The sequence below is a fragment of the Limulus polyphemus genome, unplaced genomic scaffold (assembly GCF_000517525.1).
Source record: "Limulus polyphemus unplaced genomic scaffold, Limulus_polyphemus-2.1.2 Scaffold38, whole genome shotgun sequence".
Classification (NCBI taxonomy): domain Eukaryota; kingdom Metazoa; phylum Arthropoda; class Merostomata; order Xiphosura; family Limulidae; genus Limulus; species Limulus polyphemus.
In genome coordinates, this window is record NW_013665648.1 from 1,496,047 (window position 1) to 1,506,342 (window position 10,296).

Genomic DNA, 10,296 nt, shown 5'->3' on the forward strand with positions numbered 1-10,296 from the left:
TTTGTATTTTTGTTAACAAACATAATAATAAAAAATGTTCATAGTGGTGATCTAAGTAAGAGTTTTTTCTTCGTCCTGATTTCTAAAACAATCCTTACCTGATAGAAACAAAATTAACATTATTTTCGAAATATGCGTAGCTGAATTATGGAAAATTTGTTGTTCAAACCAAAACAACTTTTATGTAGTTTAAATTCATAAGCCTGTGTAATTAATTGCATGAGCAGCTAACTCAGGTTAAAAAAAGCTCCATGAAAGTTTTTGCCATTTCCAGAAAGAAAAAAAAGAGAATAATAAGGGTTTTGGGGTGTAACTGTTTGTTCTTGCCTATATACATACATGTATATATATACATCTATTTATAAATGCTTACATGCACATGGATATGCCATGTAGACACAAAGATCCTGTCGTTCAAACTTCCCTTACATAAATTCTGTAACCAACATTCTACACTTGACGATAAACTTGTAGATTGCTGTGACACGACGAGGGGGGCTGGTAGAAGCTTTGAAAGTCGTAAAACTATGTAGAACACATTTCAATTTTTTAAAAGTTCACCTGCCATTTTGAACAAGCGAAGCAGTGTTGTCGCATAACTGATATAATTATATCCATGTTGTACATTAGTTTCATCACCACGTGTGACTGGATAAATTATTTTGTTTACCAGAACATTAAAATTACAATTGCCATAACTACTGATTCTGTATTGTTTTCGAAAGTATTCTTACACACATTTATTTGCAGTATACCTTCTTAGATATGCACATTAAAAATCATTTAATATTATTACATTATATATGTACAAAACTAGTAACCTATTCACACCCGTTTACTTTAGAATACCCTCCTGAATATGCGCGATTTTTAAAGGACGTAGGTCATTGAATGACTATTAAATGCCTACGTTGAGTTGCTGTACTTATGAAGATAAGTGTTATAATTTCGTAAATTCCTGAAAAAAGTAAATCTACTAAGGTATTTTTTTAGTCGCGGCATAACGCTCTGATTTTTTGTTTTCGTTTTTTCAAGTACAAACTTTGAGCTCATAAGTCTGTCATCTCTTGACCGATTTGAGGTCTATTTACAGTTTTGGACTTAGGAGGTCAAACCCTTTCGATTGATGTATTTGACCACGCCAAAGGTCTCGTAGATTAATTTACTCTAATCCTGCCTAAAATAATTTCAATTTGGGTGTAGGCTAGTAGAGATCCCAATGAGTAATAAAATGTAATTGGGGATACGCGCGCCCCACGCTCGGTATTGCTGGCGCACAAAAATATAGCTAATAAAAAATGGGAAAAATAGGTTTCATACATTGATTTACTCTAATCCTGCCTAAAATAATTTGCAATTTAGGGTAGGCTGGTAGAGATCCTGATGAGTAATAAAATAGAATCGGGTATACCGCGCCCCACGCTTGGTATTGCTGGCGCACAAAAATATAGCTAATAAAAAGAAGAAAAAAAGCCTCATACATTAATTTACTCTGAATCCTGCCTAAAATAATTTCAAGTGACGCGACTATTGAGGATTATCTTTTGTTTTTCAAGTACAAACTTTTAGCTCACATCTCCGTCATCTCTTGACCGATTTGAGATCTAATTACAGTTTTGGATTCAGAGGGTGAAACCCTTTCGATTGATATATTTGTCAACGCCCAAGGTCTCATACTCTAGTCCTGCCTATAAGAACTTCAATTTGAGAGCAAGCTGGTAGAGGTCCTGATGAGTAATAAAAGCGAATCAGGTATACCGCGCCCCACGCTTGGTATTGCTGGTACACAAAAATATAGCTAATAAAAATGAAAAATAAAGTATCATAGATTAATTTACTCTAATCTTTTATAAAATAATTGCAAGTGCCACGGCTATGGAGGATCCTTCTTGTTTAACTGGTTATCCGTAATAAGAAGGTAGCTGATACGATGTATAAGGAATATGACACTGTTAGTTTACAATCCTTAAAAAAGAATTTCACCATGTTATTTTATTTCTTGAAGAAAGCAGTTATGTTAATTTTTAATTTTGCTATACTAAGACTAAAACCATAGTTCTGTTTAGGAACATAAAAACTATGTTTACCGTAGTATATGTGTATGTGAGTTTACTTTTGTGGTAAACCAAGAAATCCACGACAAGTTCCGCAATAACAGGAGATTCGCAGGATTAGATTAGTTATTTCTATCATTTATATAGTGACAACTGAAATAACGCTAGCTAACACTAAGTTACACAAGTTGAAGCACATATTTATCCATTTAAAATGAATATAATGGTGTGTATAGTAAAAACAAAATTGAACAGAATTCTACGAAAATAATATCAGGGTTACAAATCAAATACAAAACAAACAGTTACATGATCATATGACCAGCGCTGCAGCAGTGCACAAGCTCTGAAATTTTCCATACAAAATCTTCTGACAGTCAGGTAGAGCAGATCATTTAAATGTTTAGAGCTAATTTGAAGCCACGACCCCCATCTAACCTTGCAGGCGATATCACCACCTATTAGTTGAGCTAGTCATAATCAATCGAACTTGGATTACGACACTTCTATCTTCTGAAACTCTCTTAACAAAAAGTTGTTGTTGTTCCTTGGTAGGTGTTCAGGGTATCCTTAGTTCTCTCTTTTCTTTTCTTCTCAACGTAATTGAGCTTATAAGATCAACTTAGTGATCACGACGACCAAACAGACCAATGAAAGAGATTGCCTAGATAGACATCAACCAAAGAGGTGAAATGTCTAACACTACGTTTACAACAGAGCAATAGTGTACAAATTTAAAAAAAAGCATAATACAATAATGTTTTGTGTGTGTGTGTGTTATAGGTCATAGGCTATAGGTCGTTAATGGCCAAAACATACCAGCACTTTTCTCAAATGAGTGTGTAACATATTTGGATCACATTTCGAGTTTTGTTGTGAAGAGACCGAATTACTTATCTAAAGTCGTTGGTCTAGCATTATAAAGAATATATGACATTTAGAGCTTAACGTCATGTTATTTACATATAGTTATATTTATGTGTGCTTATTTGAGAACAGATTGGGGTTACGTACTTTATTATACTGAAGAAAAAATTAAATTAAGAAATTGATCAACTTCTAAGGAAATAAAAGACATATAAGCATATATCTAAGTATCAAATATATTGTTCACATTTGTAAACATTTATTTAGTGAATAACTTTAATACTTCAACTCCATAATTTTCCACTCCATTCTTTACACACACACATATATGTACGATAATCTTTCAGAAATAACCTTTAATGTGTTTCTGTATAAAAACACTGCAATGAGAAACTAGTATATCGAGTATTTGTTTAAGAGGGAAACTCCTTCGTGCAGATGTTCTCGTTAACGAATTGATGAGTTCCTAGCAATACGCCTTGCGGTTACGACAGTCTTGAGACCTGTTTTTATGATGACATAGCTATTAAGGTGATGGTAATACTTACTTCACTTGGAAGTTCCTACTATTTTAGTAACCTAGTTATAAAAAACAAACGATTTCATGATTGGCTCCTTGCCAAGAAAGTCTCTCTCTGAACAGTTGTAAAAAATACTTTCTGCTATCGTTTCCATGCTATCGAGTTTTTGTATTTGTTGAACTTTTTGTTTGATGTAGCTACAGCAACAACTATATCTTTCTCACCCTTTCATACCGTAGAAATACTGATGTGAAATCTGATTACGTTCCACCTTTATATGTAAGTGTACAATAAGACTTAAGGAAATACTGAAACGTTTTCCTTTAAGATAATTTAGTTTATTTACTTTTGTGGACTTTCCAGATCACCTGTAAAAACATTGTTTCTATGTAAGAATGAAACGAGTTTTGAAGTCTTCGGTATCACCATAGAAGAAATTTAAATGGATTTACTTTAATCGCAATTTGTTTTTTTTTTTTTTTACTTAACAAATATAATTTGACGTCAGACAGTACCTGCTAGTGGGAATGGTAAACTTTTATCAAAAGATAGACGTAATTTGGACCAGTTGCCTTAGTTTTTCGGTATTCTAGTACAAAAATCGGAAGATAATACAAAATATTAACGTCTTATTTAGGTCGAAACAAGCTTAAATGAACAGACTTTACTCACCACTATTAACCTATGATATAAAATAGTAACATCTTATTAGGTCGAAACAAGCTTACATGAACAGACTTTACTCCCCACTAATAACCTTACCGTCATAATTATTTATCTATTACTATTCAATGGAATGATTGATTATTTATTTATTTGCCAATTTTTTATTAGAGTTATTGTAAGCATACATATATTTTGAACTATTATATATAAAGGTCTCGGGAAGTTACGATAAGTCACTTTTAGCATTGGTCACATACCTTGAGTTATCAAACTTCAGTTCCTTTCTTTTTCTTGTCTTATCCAACTGTACGTCATATCTTACACCGCTTTTATTCTACTAAATTTGATGAAATTCTTCAAATAGCTTTTAGTATTATTTTTTTGGATTCAAACGCTGGGACTTACAAAGAAAAATAGCAAAAAAGCGATTGTTGGCGAATGATTAGATTTATCCAACTATGACTTAATGGGTGGTATATGATCATTGGTATCAATTTTAAGACAACAAAAGATAGAACATGTTAAACACATACTTTGGTACTCTACTCTTAACACAGATAAACTAGCATCCGAAATGGATTTTTGTTGGATATAAAATTGGATGAAGAGTGGTTACAGATATTCAATCGTACACACCGTTGTTTATAAGAAGTTGTACTTTTATCTAGTCTTATCTACTGTTAGACACAGAAGTTGTACACTTATTTAACCTTTGTTTCTTATCCATGAGCATGCGTCAACACATTGATATACTTAATATCCACGAAAGGGCAATGAGAAGGTAAATCTTAGCTATTACAGTAAAAGTTAGATATTCAGATTCTTTCTTAAAAATTGTCATAGATTTCCAACATTAAAAGAGTAACTTTACTACTGAGAATGCTATGTTTTTTCCGGTTTTCCTTTATTCTAAAGAAAACACAAGACACGAGAAACGACAGAAACAATACCCAGGAAATCTCGAGAAAATATAGTAAAGCTGGCAATTTCATCACAGTTAGTGGAACTAAAGATAATCAGAAATAAAGACTCATAAGAATCTGGAGATTGCTGGTCTGCAGCCAACTTTTAAACAGAAGAACTCGGCTTCTCTTTGAATTGTATGACCGATGTTGTTGTGGTTTTCTTCCATTTTGTGAATATCATTGGTTGCATAAGTTGCCAATTTCTTTCAAGAAACAGATAATGAACAGATTCTGCTCCACATTGAAAGTTATTCACTGCAAGCTTTCCCCATCTTTAGCCTAAAGTTTGTAGTAAAGTAAAGCCTGTTCATTGTCTATTTATCGATTATTTATGAACTTTATGAACCTAATAAAATATATTATCAGTTTCTTCTGAGCCCTTCCGAACTGTTCGACATGAGCTAAGACCTTGAGAACATCAACCTAATTATTCCCCTGACTTAAGGACCTAAACTAAAGTTAATTAGTTATTTATTTTGAGATTTTAGTAAATGTAATAAAATATTCCGACTACACTCAATAACTTGCTTCATAAAACTGATTAAACAGCCTGTCACCTGAAGACTTCTGAAGAATAAGTTAATTGCATCGAAACAACTATACTTCAACTTCTATACAAACATTGTGGCAACTAAAAGGTAACTAAAAACCGTACATGAAGTTCAGTACAGATCTGGTGAAAACAGTAGAGACTGGAATTTATGTTTTAAGTTACATTTAATAATTTCCGTGTTCTCAATAGCTATGTTCGATTGACAAAATGATCACACTCATGATTAAATTTTTGTTTAATCTCTTATTTTCCAACACTCTCTGGTAAGTTTGCACTATCTTTCGCTCTCATTCCTCAATCTATGTAACGAAGTTCACCACCACGTCTATAAATTGACAGGTACTATTCCTCTAGGCTGTGTAGAATAGTTCATTATATCAGTGTCGTAGACTTCATTCTTTAACCTCCATATCCATATACTTAAAGTCTGAAAAGAAGTTCACTTCTTCAACGAACTTTAAAATATAATTTACTGTTTCACTCAGGTCTATAATGCAGCTTATCATTTTTTTTTTTTTTTCAATCCTTGTTCACGTTATCTTTCAAGTTTTGTGTAAAAATTTATTTCAAGGATGGGCCCACCATAAAGAAAATCAATTCTTCCTTCGGTTTAGTAATACTCATGGTCTCGCCTCTTTATCTTTGTTCACAACGTCTACTCAGTTTGATCATCTTTTAATCACTATTTTTATACAATTCTTCCTGAGATATAATAATATTTATCATGCTTAAGAAATAGTAATTTCGATTCTAACGCAGATATCGTAGCGAGGCGCCTGTGAATTCTGTACACCTTTTACAATAATCCCTTTTATCTAGACTCCTCATGAAAGTCTAGTTTTAATACGACCAGTGTTTTCTATCCTTTCCTCTAATTTACCTGCATCCTCCCCTACAGTCCAACGCCCTCTTATTCTTAAGTCTGATTTTCCACTTACAGATTATCATTTTTTATTCGTCTTTGAGAACAAAAAGTCCTATGACGTAAGAAGCGTGTAGCGGATCGTTAATATCCTTCATATTTGCAAAGCAGGTGCGTTTTCACCATTCTTTACGTCCATTGAAAGAATTATCCCGGGTTTGTTACTCGCGATATGTCCATTCAACCCCCTCTCGCTGTATCTCCTCAAGGACGACTTCTCGTTCAGCTTGCACGCGGTTTGCGATACTCCTGTCCTTCTGACTTGAGATTAATCTACGAGTAGGATATTTTAACATTCGATTTTTGTGTTTAGTACTATAGCTTATCTTGTTAATTTGTGTAAGTTTACTTATTTGTATTTATTTTCGAGAAGTGAATTGGGTGGAGAAATGTGATTTCATGTGAAAGTTAAATAATATTTTGAATAGCTCTCTTTAAGTTTGTTTGTTCTGAAGTTATGCACAAAGCTACACAATGGGCTATCTGTGCTCTGCCAACAACGGGTATCGAAACCCAGTTTCTAGCGTTGTAAGTACGCAGACATATCGCTGTGCCACTGGGGGGGGGGGGTCTCTTGAAGTAAGCAGCCAAAGCTGCGATTGCTTTGAATATTGTCATAACTATATTAATGAATATAGATTGTACATTAGCGTTTTAGGAAATAAAATAAAACTGTTACGTTGTAATAATTTGTGTTTACATAATGAAAATCCTAACCAGTGGATAGGCTAGCGAGGACAATTTGTTAAACCAACTCTCTCTCTCTACACACACACACATATATATATATAGAAGAGGTCTCCGCTTGTCTGTGTGGTTTCACAAGCTGTGATGAGCTGGCTGAGCCAATTTCGATGAATTAGGGTTGAGATGAACAAGGAAGTAAGTAAATAATGAAATGAACCCAGAGCCAAATGAAAATGACGTATAATGCGGCGCATAGCTCAGATACTTTTGCATCAGACGAACGATCCGTGTGCTACGAATGAAAATAGTAGAAGTGGGTGACCCATGCTTCCATTTAAGACATTATTTATGAAGCAGAGAGCTTTGTCAGGTACTTTTGCATCAAATGAACAGTTCGTGTCTTATGGCTGAAAATAGAAGGAATGAGTGATCCACGCTTCCATTTTAAACATTACTTTTTAAGCTCGGCATTGCCGGTTACATTGGTTGATTTTTTATGATGTGACACATGTTCGTGTGTAAACAACTTTCCAAGAAATATGTATTGAATTAACATTTATGGAAAGCTTTAATGCTATTTTCAGATATGTTGGTGCAATTTGGGTAAATTTACATCAATAATTATAATAAATAGTTTATACTTCTGATATTAGAATTAATATATTAAAATAAAGTGTAAATCTGTTTAGGCACAGAAAAAAAGAGTTTGTCTGTTTTAGAGCAAAGCCACATTGAGCTATCTCCTTTTAGCCTACTAAGCCCATAAACTTCCCTCTGTCCCACCGGGGGACAGAGTGAAAAGAACTCGGTAACTTTCCAAGGATAAAGGTTATTTAGGGCTAAGAGTTGCGCTCAGAAAGGACTTTCTGTCTAGTTGCTTCTGGAACTATAATAAATTGTACTTCTGTGTATGTGTGTGACAAGAATCGTGCGTCGACTAGCTGGAAGTTCGACAATTGACGATTAATGTTCCAAGTATTAGGAATGTTATTGAGAATTGTTTTTGGATTTTTAAGAAAACGTTCGATTTTACGAAGAGAAAAAACCTGCAGCAGTCGCGTGCTACTAGAAAGCGCTCTTTTCTTTCGTTACTAATGTAGTTCTTTGAATTTAGGTTTCAGTTCATGAACATATATTAATTAACAGGAATAGAGCAGAAATATCGAATAGTCGTGTTAACTAGGTACGCTTTGTAACAACCAGTCACAGTATTTACCGTACAATTTTTAACGATATAGGCTTAACATCATAAAAGCTCAAAATAAGTTTGAAATATAAATCTTAGGCTTACATTGACAGAGTTTGAAACGGATGACAATTGTGTAACAGTTTATTTAACTAGTAAATGTTCATGGGCGCTTTCATGGGATTTATGGAAGAGTCGAGCCTGCGCAATAAAACTAACAATCGGTTTAAAAGTCTCAGAGGCGGAGTTGTGTATGTAAGGAATTTTTGATATCACTTTACTGTGGTTGCTTATTTTAAGCATGTTGAAATGGGAATTTTTACGAATTTTATTTCAAATTGTTATAGCTTACAATTAATTCAAATAAGTGTTTTTAAAGAATAAATGTCAAATTAAAGTTATTGTGGTTAATATAATCTCCCCATTTTCATCGTTATAATACATATATTATACACTGGCTGGTCACTTAATTAAGAAATAAACCTAATAACGGTTATGGTCACCTTTTTGACTGAATAGCAGCCTTTCTACAACGTGACACAGAATCCAAAAGGTGCCGGAAGGTGTCAAGAGGGTTTTTCCCCTGTTCCCAGTTGTGGGCACGTCAGAAATAACCCATCTTGGAGCATTGCGCTTAACAAGATTCAAAAACAAACTACTGACCTACTGCATTATATTGGAAGAGCCTCTGTCATGGTGTAAATTTGAAGTGGAAAAGATCGACACTAATGTTTAAGCACACTGAGTGTTTTTTATATCCTCTAAATCAAATGACCTTTCTGAATCAAATGGCCCAGAATCCGTAATAAAGGTGTTTTTCACACCATTACACCACTTCCGGTAGTTTGCACTTGCGAAGCATTGCAAACAGGGTCAAATGCCTATCATGAAAATTGAAACCGTGCTTTCCTGTTTATATCAAAGATAAGCATAGCGGTACGTCTGCGGACTTACAACGCTAGAAACCGGATTTCGATACCCGTAGTGGGCAGAGCACAGATAGCTCATTGCATAGCTTTGTGCTTAACTTCAAACAAAAACAAATCGAAGATAAGCAGTTTAAGAATTGGCTATTGAATGCCATATAACAGTTTTCATAATGTTTCTGAGTTACCTCACAGAGTACTGAAATAGTTAAATCCAGATTACTGATTGAAGAAATTGGTCAATTATGGTACGCAGTTTTATGCCTGTGTGCACTTTACAAGCCTATTCAATCGTTTTTCCTTCGGTCAGTCTTCAGCTACTGGCAGCTACAATTCTTCCTGGTGGAATACCGCTCTTGATGGACTTTTATGAGAAATGTTATTAAATAGTTGATCAAAGAAGCGGATTTCAATCACATCGTCTCTATTTGAAAATCAACTATCATCACACTACTTCGAAATTCGAAGATATGCTTGCTCTTATTCACTGTCTTGTGGACTTTTCATTATAGGCTATAACTGTACATTTATAAAGCTCAATCAGTCATCAGATTTTATTTTGTATTGCAAATTGTTTATTTTGTAAATGTGTATAGAAGGGTAATAACACAGGCCTGCGAATTTAAACCTCATAAAAATTGTTTTGGTTTTAATAATGGATTTCCAATAATTCAGCTACGCAGATTTCGAAAATAATAATAATTTTTTTTCTATCACGTAAGGATTTTTTTACAAATCGGGAAGAAATAAAACTCTTATTTCGTTTACCACAATGGACATTTTATATTATTATTATGTTTGTTAACAAAAATACAAACAAACTGAAGAAAAAGGAAGAACACTGATGTCAAACGAACATGCATCCTCATTTATCCTAATCTGTTTATTTTTGTGTGAAATCTACGTCTTTTAGTCTCAAACTACATGTTGTGGTCTTTCTTGTATTTGT